The 16,340-nt window shown below is 44.2% G+C and overlaps 1 protein-coding gene across 5 annotated transcripts in view; it reads left to right on the forward strand.

Moving 5' to 3' along the window:
* Positions 1-16,340, forward strand: part of LOC134207749 (nuclear factor of activated T-cells 5) — a 263,107-nt gene that overhangs the window by 160,022 nt on the left and 86,745 nt on the right. The window lies entirely within an intron of this gene.

The raw sequence follows: 16,340 nt of genomic DNA on the forward strand, positions 1-16,340 counted from the left end.
CATTTGTTGTAGGATATCCTCAGTTATGAGGACAAGGGATATCCAATACGATTTGCGATCAAATAAATCTGTAAAGCTTGGGCAAAAAATGCGTAAATTCTTGTTGGCGCTTGGTGCGAATTAGCAGAGCTTCGATCGACCATATAGAAACTGCAGTAAATGTAATAGTCGGGATTACATGAGTAGATGTTGAATATCGACTCATAGAAATGTCGATTTGCAGAACTGTTCTGCAAATCTGCCAGAACATAAATTTCTTAAAAAGGTGTTTGAAACAGGGGACGAACGATAAAGCTTAATCGTCTACCAATCATTAAATCAATATGGCGTCCAATGTTTTCGTGTTTATTCCGTTTTGTTCATGAAAACAATGCTCCAGACATATCGACGTTCTATTTTTCAACATAAAATAGTTATACGAAGATTAAAGACTTGATAAACCTCAACTAATAGCTAATTGCCGATAATTAGCACTAACTTCGTACGGGCAAATCGCCCGGCATGAGCAATTGCATTTTGGTATAATACCTAGAAAGGGGGTACCAAAACCAGAAGTACAAAACACGATGTGGGGTAAAGTGCCATTGTACCGCGTATGACAGGCATTTCACTCGACTTTTTTAGTAAAAGGCCCTGCACAGTAGTAACCCAAAAAAGATATCGTACATCTAAGTTTGCGTATCCTTTTCTTAAATATTCGAGGAAGGTCGTTGGCGTTATATTTGGGTTGCTATTTTTTCGGTGACAGTTTCTAATTTTAGTCGATATTAGGAGATCTAGCCCGCTAAACTCCTTGGTCCATTATGGTGGGGTCCAACCACCGGGAGAGTGTGACATCGGCTATGGAAGCTAGGATTCGATTGGCTTGACTTTCGATGAAAGCCTCCGACCCATCGTCTCTAGTGCATGCCAAAAAGCTTATTGATCGACTACAGATGGCTGAATTACTCAAAGACTTGAAAGGGAGGACGCCCGACTCCACAACGGCTGATATGGCCGGTGTTGATGGGAGTAGACCGGATATGGCTCTAATAGCATTGTTGTATACTGGTTCTAGCTAAAAAAAACACTTTAATAAAGGAGAAAAAAAAAAAATACTGGTTCTAGCTGCTGGACTAGATTGTCGAAGGCTCGGCAAATAATTTCGATGCCGTAAAAGAGTCGGCTGCATATGATTGCATTCGCCACTCTGATTCGGGTTTGTCTATCGTTTAATGTGCACTTTTTCCAAATTACTTTCAGCAGATTTACACGATTTTTGCAGTTTTTCTTGGTAAGTTCGAAATGGGGTTTGAAACTTAAATTACGATCGAGAGTAATGCCAAGAATTTTTAACGTTTTCTTGGTGGGGATGGGGCTACCATGTACCGTAAATGAGTTTTCAGGGGATGTGTGTCTAATGGAACAGATGTGGATTCTTGCACATTTTTCAGAAGCAATTTCGAAGCCTGCAATATCGGCCCATTTGGTGGTTGCGTTTTTAGCGGTTTGGAGGTTTATCTTTACTGTTTTTGGACTGGTTCCACAAACAACGAGCAATGTCATCTGCATAGACGTCATCTGCAAACAATGTCATCTGCATAGACGAAAATATAAATTCCTTTTGGGAGTACACTAAAAACGCCGTTTATAGCCACCAAAAACAGGGTGACGGCTATAACGGAGCCCTGAGGGATTTCTGTTTCCTCCGCAATTGTTTTTGGTTAATCCTAACATTACCTGGAAGGTTCCTACTCTGTAGGAAATTTTTAACAAATGACAGTAAGATGCCCGTGATGCCCCATTTAACCAACTGTTTTAGCAATTCAGGGGTTTATGCTCGATTGTGTGTTGTGTTCGCCAGAGTATGCGTCGTCCAGAACCTGTCCGAGTGTGGCAAGGTAAGTGCCTGTGCCTTGGCCTGGTCTGAAGGCGTGTTGCTTTTGGTCCAATCTAAATGTTCGATAGCCCTCCTGTTTACCATTCGTTCTATAAGTTTAGCGCAGCAGCTAGTGAGAACATTAGGACGATAATTTTTGACATCGTTAGCTAAACCTCCGTTTTTTGTATGGGTACCACAAAACCGTGTCTCCACGTGTCTGGAAGGGTGCCTTCCATCCACTCTTTGTTGATTGTATCTAGCAAATTTTTTTTACCTCCGGTTGGTAGGGTTTTAAGCATCGGGTATCCAACTTCATCGGGACCAGCTGACTTCCCGGATGCTTTGCGAAGCGCAAATTCTAGTTCACTCATTGTGAAAGGTATGTTAAAATCTTGTCCCTATCCTGGTAGATCCACAAAGTTCGTGCGAGCTTTTTCAGGTGAAGGATGCTTTTGTAAGAACATGGTGGAATATCGCTCATTGGAGGAGATTTCGTAAAAATGGTCTGCCAGTGCGTTTGCTACCACGTTCGGGTCTCTCATTGTAGTTCCGTTTGTCTTGATAGTTCTGTCGCAGATTGATGTTCATTAATGCCGTTCAGAAAGTCTGTCCACGTTTTATCCTTTGCGTTCCTTAATATCGTTTGTCAGCAAGCGTTTCGAGCTAGGTGTAGTATCCAGTAGCTGTTATCCAATTCAAAAAGATTTCATCGTTCTAGATATAAATATATAAGACGCCAATGTGCCCTACAATCTAGTACGGTTTGGGATTGTTATGTTGCTCAATGACCTTGCTGCAGTTTGGTATGGCAACGAGGCAACTAGGGTTGCTATGGGTGACGACGTGAGGTTTCGAGTGTTGATTTTGTTTGAGAAAACTTTCAGAAAAAAATATTTCAAGTTCTTTTACTTAACTCGTCTTAGACGGTTGCATATTTTCAGTTTATTGACGACTTTTGCAACGCTCGTATCGGCGGACTTCTTTGGGATACGACACTAGGCAGTATGCCTGTTTCGCCGTTTCTCTCCCAGAGTGGTCGATTGGTAATTTCTTGACTGCTCTGAGGGCTTTTCTACGCATTTTCACTGCTATTTTGGTTTCTTTCGACCACCAGTAAAGAGCATGACGGCCGGGCATACAACTTGTTCTAGGTATTGTAGATGACGCAGCTTTAAAAATCATTTAGGTGGGGTGCTTTTATTGGGCAGAGCTAATAAAAGACGCGTGTGTTCTAGGTAACGGACAAACTAGTAATGAATTAGTATATTGCAATTACAAATATTAAACATATGTCATGGGTTCCTACGAATGTAGATTTGCATCTGCTAACACTCCTCCTCAACCCATGGGTCGTTGTAATCCCATAGCTTCACGACATAAATCCATCTTTGCAGCTGGTAATGGTTTGGTCAATCCGTCGGCGGTCTGCTTGTCTGTGCTGATGTAAGCAATCCTAACTTCGCCCTTCTCCCAAGCATCACGGATAAAATGGTGACGGATATCGATATGTTTGGTCCTTGGTTGATACCCACCATTCTTTGCCACGGATATTGCGCTTTGATTGTCACAATGGATCAGAATTGACTGCTCCTCCTCGAACAAACTTCGCAATCGCTTCCACCATAAAGCTTCCTGAACCGCAGCCGACAAGGCCATATATTCGACAGGTGGATAAAGCCACGGTTTGTTGCCGTTTGCAACACCACGATATGGCTCCTCCTTGAGCGGTAAACACGTATCCCGTAGTGGACTTCCTATCATCATGGTCTGAAGCCCAGTCGGCATCCGAAAATCCTTCGATTATTGACTGCTTGTTGCGACAGTATACTAGGCGATATATGGAGGTTCCTTTACATACCGCATCAGATGTTTCACTGCATTCCAGTGTCGTTCGCCAGGATTGGAATTGAATCTGCTAAGCACATTAACCGCATAGCAAATATCCGGACGTGTACTTTGTGCTAGGTACATTAGGCACCCCACAGCCTCCCGATATGGAACATTCTTCATTCGTTCTTCTTCTTCTGTAGTTGACGGGCACATTTTTTTCGTCAACTTCTCGCTGACATTCATTGGTGTACTGACTGATTTGCACTTAGACATTTGAAACCGTTCAAGCATCGAATTGATATACGATTCCTGATCCAAAGTAATAGCTTCGTTGGTTCTCTCGATCCGTATACCCAGGACGTGTTTCGCTGGTCCAATGTCTTTCATCTTAAACTCCTGACTTAACTTAATTTTAATTTCTTTCTTCCAGCGCTTGCAATTACTGAAAATGAGGACATCGTCGACATATATTGCAACTGTTCGACATATATTGCAACATATATATTTTTCCATTGCATATACGATAGTATACGTAGGGATCATACATGGTACATTCGAGGCCAAACTTGCGGAGGGCAGCATCTAGCTTGGAATTCCAGACACGGCTGGATTGTTTTAGCCCATAGAGAGCTTTATTAAGGCGGCAAACTTTGGACTTCTTGCCACCGTCCACGAAGCAGGGTGGTTGCTCCATGTAAATCTCTTCTTCAAGCTCGCCTTGCAGAAATGCCGTTACTGCGTCCATTTGATCCCCGTCGAGGTTCCATCGCGCTGCCAGGGCGAAAACATATCGCAGGGAACTATACCGGACCACGGGGGAGTAGGTGTCCTCATAATCCACCCCCTTTCGCTGCGAATATCCTTTAATGACCAGTCTGGCCTTGCATCGATCAACGTTTCCATCTGCATCAGTCTTCTTACGGTATACCCATTTACACTTTATGGGCTGCCTTCCTGCCGGTAAATCTGTCAGCGTCCACGTTTTGTTAGAGATGAGTGCCTCATACTCTTCAATCATGGCCTTTTTCCAGTGCTCACCATCGGCTCGCGACAAAGCTTCATTGTGTGTCATCGGCTCATCCGGGATCGTCTGAGGATATTTGGCACCAGTATCGGAACATTCAAAAATAATATCATTTGAATACTTGCCTTGGGGCAGGCGCCCCCTATCGCAGAGCATCAACCGCTGTTGCATATTACCGCTAGCGGGCCTTTGATTTGAGCACGACGGGGGCGCAACGATATTCTCAGTCACGGATGTTGATGGCATAGTACGTTCATCTATTGAATCTGTAAATTTTGAAGACGGCAAGCCTTTGTTCACAATTTGAAAATCTTTATACTTGCCTGAGAGAAAGCGCTCCCGACCGCTGCGCCTCAACGCCACAGGCGATTTTGAAGATGTTTGCGGTGGGAGCGCAGGGTCAGATGAATCGTTCGCATCTTGAAATGATTCATTGCTTTCATCGCCAATCGAGTTTACTTCTTCTTCTTCTTCTTCTTGATCTGGATTATTAGTAATAGCCATTCTTGGTGATGGATTGTTAAGCACATCTTCACTGAATTCGAGCCTCACAAAATTTTGATGTTGGTTGTTATTTTCAGCTTTTGTCAGGTCAGTAGTTATGACCCCTTCTTCAATAAAAGAAACGTCACGGCTTTTGAAAATCTTCCTAGTCTTCAGATTGAACAAACGATAAGCTTTCGATTCCTCGTCGTAGCCGGTAAGGATGCACTCGTTCGCTTTCTGATCCCACTTCCTTCGTTTTTGCTTCGGCACATGGGACATAACCGTAGTACCAAATACTCGGATATGAGACAGATTTGGTTTATGACCTGTCCAGGCTTCCTCCAGAGTCGTTTCGATCCCTTCGCTGGTGATCTGTTGATCAGATATACAGCGGCAGCCACAGCTTCTCCCCAAAATGCTTTTGATAGTTTGGCTTCATATAGCATGCATCTGGCTCGTTCTACAACTGTACGATTGACCCGCTCAGCGAGTCCATTCTGCTCCGGTGTGTACTCCACTGTGGTTTGATGACGGATACCCAGTTGCTTGAGATGGTTTTCAAAATTCCAGTTCTTGAATTCCCAACCGTTGTCTGTTCTCAGAATCTTCAATTTTTTTCCTGTTTGGCGCTCGGCCATGTTTTGGAAGTCTTTAAATTTTTGCAGCACTTCTTCCTTTGATTTAGTGCGCAAAAAGTATACGAAAATTTTACGAGTTTTATCGTCCGTAAATGATACGTAGTACCGGGCTCCTCCCAAAGATGCTTCTTCCATTGGTCCGCAAATGTCTGAGTGGACCAGTTCGAGTACCTCCTTGGCCCGTGATCCAACGTGTTTGAAGGGCAATCGTGTTTGCTTTCCAACGGCACAAATTTTGCAACTTCCACCATTTGTGCCATCGTAGTTGACACCGCTTGCAAGTCCATTCTTGAGTTTTGCCAATCCTCCAGGGATCAGATGTCCCATGCGTTGATGCCACAGCTTGGCAGTCGCTTGAGATGAACACGTCAGCACTTCAGAGTACTTTTGCTCTAACTTAAACAACCCATTCGAACGGCATCCAGTAGCGATTAATTTTCCGCTGGGGTTTATGACTTCGCAACCAGTTTTTCTAAAGGTAATAGTATGACCTTGGTCAACAATCTTACCTACTGACAGAAGATTTACAGCCAGTTCTAGAATCAGCTCGACGTTTTGCACTTCGATCGTATCTGGATTACAGCTGGGCTGTAGCTTGACAGATCCTTCCGCAACAATTTTCATCAAATTTTTGTTAGCCGCGTAGATACTGCCTTCCGCTTCACACATGTTTTCTAACAGACTTCCGTTGTTGGTAAGATGTTTGGCAGATCCCGAATCAAAATACCAATTGTTGTCCGTGGCAGCTCCACGAACAGACAGCACAGTGCAAAAAGCATCTCCTTTCTTTTCTTGTTGATTTCGCTTCGGTGGTAATTTAGCTTGACAATTTTTCGCTATGTGACCATATTTTTCACAACGTCGACATCTCGGTCCTTTACCCTTTACGTTGGTACTCGCGTTGCTATGGTAACCGTGTGAATATTTCTTTGCCGAAATAAACGCCGGTTCCATAGTAGGCGCTGACAAATCCGTCTCCTGGAGAAACTTGGTTTTGATGATGTCACCTGTTATCTGTATTCCCGAATTTTCCAGTCCCATCACCATGGGCCGATATTCCTGCGGTAGCCCCGCCAACAGCAGCATACCAATCCATCGGTCGTCAAGAGGAAAACCGATTCCAATCAGCTGGTGAGCAGTCGAAATCATCCGATTTACATACGCCTCCATCGATTCAGAGTTCTGCAAATTCGTCGTGATGAGCTTGTGTAGTAATGCCCACTGGCGGGTCAAACCAGTGTCTTCGAAGGTGTTTCTCAGCTTCGTCCAGACTTCCGCCGCCGTTTTGACTTCTTCGACGTGAATATAGTTCACCGGATCGATCAGCAGTATTATTTTACCTCGCGCTATCCTGTCCTTCCTTGCATCTACAGCTGGGATTGTTCCGTCTGGATTGAGTTTCGGCTCCACCGCTTCCCAGAGATCTTCCACTTCCAGATAGGTCTTGACTGCAAACTTCCACGTTCTCCAGTTCTCGCGACCAACCAGCCGCTCAATTTGAGGGTGGCTCTGTGTGTTGAAACTCTGCGGCTGTGCTTCTTCTTGTACGCCATCACCGGATCCCCCACTTCTACGGACCCTAGGCATTTTTCACTCCAATCTAACTTTTTTCACTTCCGCATCCGCTAGGTACGTTTCTCTGGGCCCATAACCTTTTGGGCAGAGCTAATAAAAGACGCGTGTGTTCTAGGTAACGGACAAACTAGTAATGAATTAGTATATTGCAATTACAAATATTAAACATATGTCATGGGTTGCTACGAATGTAGATTTGCATCTGCTAACAGCTTTTAATCGCGCAGTCAAGAGAGTTTTTGAAAACCTCCCAATTGGCTTGCTCATATAACCATCGGGGTCGTCGAGATATTTCCGAAGGTGTTGTGTTCAAGTGTACGGTAATGGGGATGTGGTCACTCCCCAAGTGGTCTGTGCCGGCTGACCAAAACAGTCGATTGAGTAATGTGGGAGAAGTGAAAGTTATATCGATCGCTGTTTCCACTTGTCCTCTGTTGAATGTAGGAGATCCATCGTTAAGAATGGTAAGTCCACAAGAACTTACCAGTTCAGCTACTATAGAGGAACGAGCATTAGAGCGTAGGCTTCCCCATACCTGGTGATGTCCATTACAGTCGCCAAACATGATAAACGGTTCTGGGATCGATTCTATCACTGTCTTTAAGCGGTTTTTTAGGTTCGATACGATTGTTTGCGGATTTCGACCAAGCTCCGCCGAGCACAGGCCTCGTTACGAAATCAGCAGCTGGTACATATGAAGGAGTTGCAGGAATAATGAGGGATGCAGCCTTCCCTGGAGCCCTATCCGTTGCGTGTCCCGCCATGACACTCGCAGCAGGCTAGGAAGAAAAAGAGTTTAAGCTTCTTCTGATAAAACTTGATGTATCTGGTCTGATGGGTTCTGATTGTTCGTCACGTGCACGGAGAAGGGCATCGTAAACGGCCGCATTAGTGGCTTCGGCTTCCGTGATAGGTGGCCGTGCTACTATATTGCTTACGTATTTGGCAACGGTAGGCTTATGGCAGCTACGTATTGGATTTTTCCGACGGATCATATTATTTCTCTCGTTCTTTTTGGGGTGTTATGTGCTCCGATTTTCATCTGCAGTAGCGCTGAAGGTGGGGGTTCAGATGCAGCAGAACCATTATTTATGATTCCCGCGTCGTCTTCCGGGTAAGGTGTTGTTACGATCCTGAGTAGTGAGTATGCAGGTTTGCTCAGTTGACTCATTAACTTCGTTATCATCGCTGTGTTTGAAATAGTCGAATGTGTCAACTTGCTCGGTAACTGTTGGACTCGCGATTGTGGGGGCGATGTATGACACTTCGGAGTGTTGCGTATGAGAAATGCCAGACTGTTGAGTTTCTTCGCCCACAACTAAATAGACTCCAGATTCAACTTCCGTCATATTTCTAACGTGTTTTATTGTTTGAAGTTCCGCGATGATTCTGTCTTTTTCAACTAGTGCTAACTACACTACTGTACGGGAAAGCGCGGCCACTTAGCTCACGAGGTCCTCAATGGTGCCATGTTTTTTAGTCTTTTCCATTCGATCCTCGACACCGCCTTTAAGGAGGGCACGCTCCATTTCGGCGATTTTCTGGTCCTTTGCTTTTGAGTCTGCTTGTAGTTGTCTGATCGTGTGTCTTAATTCTCCAATTACACTGTCCTTGCTTGCACTAGCAACTTGATTTGCAATATGTGCTGTTTGTACAATTACCAGCAACGAAAACATTGCTTATGGGAAGGGTAAAAATTACTCGTTCGGCATCTTGTCCAACCAAAATCGATAATGCAGGGAAATTACAGTTCCATTTATGGCGATAATTATGGTAGATGTGTTCTCGAAACTTCCATCGGGTTGACGGCGCTGGATACGTCGCAGATCCATTACCTCTTGAGATAGCAATTGTTTCTTCAGGTACTGGTCGTCTAAGCCAATCGAGTCATAATTGGATACGACGCACTTCGATTGATTTAGAATTAAGTGTGCAACGATTGAAATTTGGGTGCCGTCTACGAATTTGTTTAGATTGAGCAGTTTGTTGAACTGCTCTTGATTTCGGACTTTCAAAACATACGAGGAGCCGCGATTTTCTTTGTAAGCACCTTCGATTTCGCCCTCCCAACCTATCTCAACAGATGCACGTAGCAAGAAAGGATCTTGCGGTAAACTGCCGTTTACTGCTCCCATTTTCTGGAACTGCAGTTGTCCTGTACCATGGGAGACGAGCTCCGCAGTACTCACCATTCTTCTGGGTTGTTGCAGCACCACCACCACCGGGGTCTGTATTCCCTATGTGGGATAGCTTGCCGTTTACCAGTGGCATGCTGGTGAAACGGGGAGGGGTGGGCGGTAATCCCCGCTCAAGCTGATCCCCAATCCAACACCACGTGGATCCCCAATCCTTCTTTGCACCACGTGGTTTGCTTAGCCTAACAGGTAATATGTACACGACGCAAGGGGTATTGTCGACACTAAATCTCTCCTATGGCGTAGGACTAGCACTTTCAAAAGCGGAACAAACAAAGGGATTTTTTGAGCTTTGTTACAGAAACAAAGTCGACCGATCGCAACGAACGTTGGCTGTCGAATGAAAAAAAAAAAAAAATTTATTTTAATCAAAATGCGTGCAGATTCACCTTCATCATAATTCGCATTTGGTACCTCTCATATTTTTTAAACCACCATTCTCCTCCAGTAGATTTTCGGCTTGCGTAGATGATCCGGTGATTGCCTGCCTGGAGTAGAGAAGAAGCATTTGCGAAGATAACGTCAGTGCTAAAATAATCAATTAAAATTGCCGTCATTAGAAAACCTATATTTTTTCCCAGGCATGAAGAAGCAAATTTTAACTGACTCTAGTCGAATCCCTGCACGTGCGTTGCAGATGATTTCGTCGATAATGGCAGCAATTCGCAAATGTAAATAATTGGTCAGGTTTGAATTGGTTTTAACAATTAATAAAAGAAAAGTAAAAAAAAACCTGTTGTGGAATTACATCAGAAAAACATGCGTCGATCCCAAATTGCTTAGAATATCGGGAGGTATATACTGATTGGTGATCGAAAACAGTATGAGCGTTTTTCTTTTTCTCAGTTCACTCCCGACTATGGTTTACCGGAAAAGATATTTTAGTTACTAGATAAAGATTGTCGCTGTCGTCGCTGTCCGGAACATCTTTTGCTGGCGAGGATAGGGGAGCTAAATGTCAAAGAAGGAAAATCCATACGATTTGGGAGGTATGTACCACACATGTTTCGGACAGCAGAACAAAGGGAACCGAAGCGACAATCTTTATCTAGTAACTAAAATATCTTTTTTTACCGGTGCTATTCTTTAAATATGTTTAAACTATGATTTTTAAGTTCAATCAAAGTTTAATGCCTAATTTCCGGGTACATATTGACCAGACGGAACAGAAATTATTCACTATGTTTGAAAACTCGATTTGTGCAAATACACAATACCGTCATGTGGGGTTGCTTTTGACCCCGAGAGCTACTTTGAATTTGTGATTTCCTTCAATAGGAGAGCAGCGGGCATGAAAGTATTTCCCACATTGAAAACGACACAGTGGGAAATCCTTGATTGCGATCCCCACGTTGCACTTTCCGCACTCCATCCTCTACACAGCAGTGGTCTCAAACTCTCAACATGCATCAACACACTACACGATACACAGAGTGAGTAAAAGAAATGGGGCAAGCAGAAATGAACAACAACAGTTTGGCACGCGAAGTTATAGGAAGGTAGAACTATGGCTTCACGGGATGCTGTGTTAGGTAATAAAGGTTAAATTAAATGAAAATTTTGCACGGAAGCTTAATGCCTCTTACTTATCCTGTTATAATCACAAAAAGAGCATACGAATTACCTTTTCTGTACGCACAAAACAAACTATTAGGTATTTGCACCATCAGTTCGGTCAGTTGCTTACCAGTCGTGCCTTTAACAGGCATCTTTGCAATCATCTCCGCCCCGCTTAAGCGTCGTGAAATATCGTAGAGGAGGCAAATCTAGAACAACATATGAAAAGGGCGTAACAGTCAAAATTTATTCCTTCTGATTCTTCGTCTACATATATAGCTATATATGTGGACGAAGAATCAGAAGGAATAAATTTTGGCTGTTACGCCCTTTTCAAATGTTGGTCTAGAAATGTCCTCGGTTGCTGCGGTTCTCTTTCCTTCGGCGGCTAGAGAGTCCGCCCACGTTCGCTTGGCCCGTCAACGTTGAGCGTTTCACTTCCTTTTTCAGAGTCGAATATCGTTGACGGGCTAAGACCTTGGCTCCTCTGGTTTTTGTTCGCTCTATCGCCACTTTTTCTTATCTTCGCTTCCAGGTCTCATCGGTGATTCATTGTTTTCTCTGGGTGCGCATTTCGCCCAGTTTATTCTCTCTGGTGGCGATGAAGACGTTCTTTTGATGGCGATCCATTGGCCTTCCACACTGACACCTTCCGGAATATCTGTAGCACGAGCCTCCAGTTCTTTAATGAAAGACTTTTTCATCGTGGCATCTTCCAGTCATTGTTCAACAAACTGTTCGCCCCCTGCCGTCAAGAATGACAAAGGCTCTCACTTCTGTATACATAAACGATATGTAGCATATCACGAAAGACTTTTTTTCGCAAGTTGTCGTGATAAAGAACTGATTTGGGGATATTTTTTTTAAAGGCTCCAAACGCGAGGACTGGTTTTGATGATGCATTTCAACTTATTATACACAGCTGTGCGGACTCCAATACAAAATGAGCGAGAACCAAGCGAGAATCATCAATTTTCTGTGGGGGCTGCCTATCGGATTCTGTTTTTTCGCACTTGTATGCAATTTAAAATATACAATTTCGCACTTGTATAATAATTTTTTCGGTAAGACGCGCGGCTACAAAGCAAGACCATGCTGAGGGTGGCTGGGTTCGATTCCCGGTGCCGGTCTAGGCAATTTTCGGATACCTCCCTCGTGTGGTCCACATTCGCGAAAACGAGAAAGGGAGAAAGCTAGGAGAAAGCTTCCACCAATGCTGGTGGTGGAGCCACAGAACGCTGACCTACTGGTTTGGCGCTCGGAGGTTTTGAACCGTTCGCCTTCTTGTCATGGCCCAGTTTGCTTCGCCACGTTCGCATAGGTCTTCTGGACTAGCAGCTTTTTGTTCTGGGCACACGATACGCCAGTATGCACTTGCTCTTGCAGTATTTACAAGAGACGATTTGTCCCTTGTAAACAATGTAGGCCTGCTTTCCATCGATCCTTACCCACGAATCGATGTTCCGATGGAGTAGCATTCGGGCCGACCAAATGCCAAGCGGTATTTCATCGAACTCGAACCCATATCCGTTAGCTCTCGCCGCGAAAACACTTAACCGAACGCATTTAAAAAAAATTCTTCGGGTACGTTTTCTGGTAGGTCGTGCACTTTAACCTCTACACATTCATCTGCCATGGTGATGCGAAGCTTGTGCTTCTTCCCCGTGTGCTCCACTTCATGCTTCTCATCATGTTCTTGCACTATTCGTTGTGCGAGCGCCAGGTTATCAACCTTGGCGAAAGCACATTGTGCACCTCTATGGCAGTGTAGTCTCAATCTCAACACTTCTTCTTTCTGCAGGCCGAGTACCGTGCGACAAAAGCCGTGAACCTTTTCGAATGACGGCTTCACCGGGATACTTGAATAGTCAATACGAAAAGTATTTGCTCGTCTCATCGCGGATCACTAAAACGCGCGACGCGGCACGGAAATCGAACTTTAACCACTGTAATTGTAATCGATCACATGACTTTCCAAGAGCGCAATCGGAAACACGTCTGCACGTCTCGAAGCTGAGCGGTAGCGTGTTCACCAGACTGTTTTACAGGGGTTACCTACAATACATTTTCCAAATCAATATCTTCCACATGATGTACATATTCACATATGAGTTTTCACAACATTGTAAATTAATGTCCAAGTCGGGTGGTTTAACCCCCGGAAATAGGCAATTAACTTTGATTGAACTGAACCTGAGTTGCGTGCTCTTGCCTACGTAATGCGATCGGGTCTGAGCTTGACGACCGACTGGCAAATAGCTTACACAACCTCACTTGATCAGTGCAGTTGCTGATGAAGAATGTATATAGCCGCCAGACATTCTAAATACTCACGCTCCTGTAATGTGAAAGTGTACTACACACATGTGGAAGTGTTAGCTTGAGAAATGGATTGCGAGTGATTTGACTATGCGTTCAATTTGGGAATCTCGAGCTCGTTCAGTAGCCGCTAGGTTGCGAAGGCCGAAGGAGGTCCTTCGTAGCTTAGTTGCTTAAAGCACCAATCTAGCGTACTGTAGGGTCATGGGTTCGAGTCCCATCCAAGGGAAAGTGGTTACCTCCAATACATTTTCCAAATCAATATCTTCCACATGATGTACATATTCACATATGAGTTTTCACAACATTGTAAATTAATGTCCAAGTCCCCTTACTTTACTTATGGATCCTGTACACCTCTGGTGGTGCAAAGGGCCGACTTGAAAGATCTCCATCCTGAGCGTTGCCCGGCTATCGCTTTAATCTGTTGCCAGGTTAGATTTCGGTCGACTTCTTTTATTTCTTTATTGAGGCTCCGCCGCCATGAGCCTCTGGGTCTGCTTCTGCTGCAATGTCCCGCTGGGTTCCAGTCTAATGCTTGTTTACAGATTTCGTTTCTGCCCCTACGTAGAGTGTGGCCGACCCAGCCCCACTTCCGATCCAGAATTTCTGTTGCTATCGGCCTCTGGTGACAACAACGATGGAGCTCGTTGTTTGAGATCCAGTTGTGAGGCCACCAGGCCCGATTACTGCAGGCATCTGTTAATGAACACCTGCAGCCGTTGAGTGTTCTCCACTGATACACACCATGTTTCGCTAGCGTATAACAGCACAGATTTCGCGTTAGAGTTAAAAATTTGTATTTTGGTGCGTTCACTTATCTGCCTGTTTTTCCAGATATTTCTTAAACTCGCAAAGGCAGCCCTTGCTTTCTTGATCCGTGCGCCTATGTTGATCTTGGTACCGCCGTTGATCTTGGTACCGCCGCCATTTGGCTACCAAGATATTGGAAGCTGTCAACATTCTCCACTGGTTGCCCGGTTACTGTGAAACTGGAACGATTTGGTTTTGTTGACGTTGATGACTAAACCTGCCGAAGAGGAGCGCTCGGCAAGGTCGTTGAGCTTACTCTGCATATCAGAGCGCCGTTGCGCGAGGAGTGCAACGTCATCAGTCAATTCGAAGTTGTTTAGGTGCTCCATGGTTATAGGCTGCCATAACAACCCGCAGTTTGGTTCACGGTCAATCGCATCTACCTGAATCTCGTCGATTACGATGAGGAACAGTAACGGTGATAGAATACATCCTTGCCTCACACCAGCTACGACCCGGATAGGGTCGGACAGGACCGTGCAGCACTCTACACGATGTGCAGCACTCTACACGAAAAGGCCTCGTACTGTGCTTCGATGAGGCCGATAATTTTCTCAGGAACCCTCTTGCGTCTCAGGGCGCCCTACATATTCTCGTGATTGAGACGGTCGAAAGCTTTTTCGTAGTCAATGAATACCAAGTAAAAGGACTCTTGGAATTCGTGGACCTGATTCAGAATGATCCGGAGCGTGCTGCCGCCGGAGAGTCGCATCAATCTTCTCCTGAATCAGGGCTAGGATAACTTTGCATAGAACTTTGAGAACGGTACACAGCAACATAATGCCTGGCCAGTAATGGAGCTTCGGTATTGACGCGTGTTATACGTCAGATCCTAGGCAGATCATGCCGAAGTAGTGGTGGCGAAGTAGTAAAATAATATTACACGTGTATATACTTAGTATGTATTTAGTTCTGGGTCGCGCGGATTTGGCACGGAAAATATTTCTGGATCTCCGTAACAATCCTGTGATTGGCTTCAATCAGTTTTATTGAAAATGACAGGAATGGACGTCATCCATAAATAACTCAAACTTATCGCAGCAGGAAATTCTACAGAAGCGTTATAAAAATGTTAAAAGTGTCATGCAAAATCGATACATTTTCTAATTTGTCTAAAACATGCGAATTCAAGCTTTACGTAATGCATATTCTATTCACTGCCCAACAGCTCGATTAATTTTAGTCTTGCGTTTTGCGCTTGAGAATGGTTCCGACTTAAAATATCGTAAAGCCCCTCAGGAACTGTTATGCTCGAAAAGTTAAAAAACAAACAACGGAAGCCAAGAAAATTTATGTTGCTTGAATATAGCAGATGCAGTAACAAACAGCTGAAATGCGTTATCAATTATCGCGTGCACAACCAGAATGTGTTCATAAACTGCGTGGCTGCAAAGCAAACCATGCTGAGAGGTTGGCTAAGTCCAAATCTCGGTCCGGTTTGGAACATTTTCGGGTGTTTACCACTTCCCTGTTTCATGCTCAGGTTAACATGCTAGCTAGGTACAAATACATGAAAGCTACATTTTTCTAGTGGATTTCTAGCGCAGTTAATAACTGTGAAAATGCTTAATAAACGCTAAGCTGCGAGGCGGCAGTGGCCCGGTTACGTAGGATGCGATACCAGTGAAAGACACACGTTCTGTGCACACGTGCTCCGAACTGATTCGATGAAAGTTATTTAAAGACGTTAAAAAAACATAAACCCATCGCCACAGGGCAGCGCCCGACGAATGCAACTAGCAAAACAAGAAAGCATAATAACTGGAGGCCCGTCGGTCGACGAGCCTCCTATATATAGGAATACTGCTGCGAATACGATTCGAAAGCAAAATTTTCGATAATGGCTAGAGGAATGTGGTATATACACACGAAAACCTGTTCAAGGCCTCACTGTTTTGCGATTGGAACCGGCTTTCGCAGTAGATGTATGGGTGAAATAATTGAAGATAGCAAATACACATAATTGTAGATCAATCGAGATTTTATGATGGGCTGATTTTTTTTTATTTGAACGTGTTTTGTATTAAGGGGACTGTTCCTTT

This window comes from Armigeres subalbatus, chromosome 1 (assembly GCF_024139115.2).
Source record: "Armigeres subalbatus isolate Guangzhou_Male chromosome 1, GZ_Asu_2, whole genome shotgun sequence".
In the NCBI taxonomy this organism is placed as follows: domain Eukaryota; kingdom Metazoa; phylum Arthropoda; class Insecta; order Diptera; family Culicidae; genus Armigeres; species Armigeres subalbatus.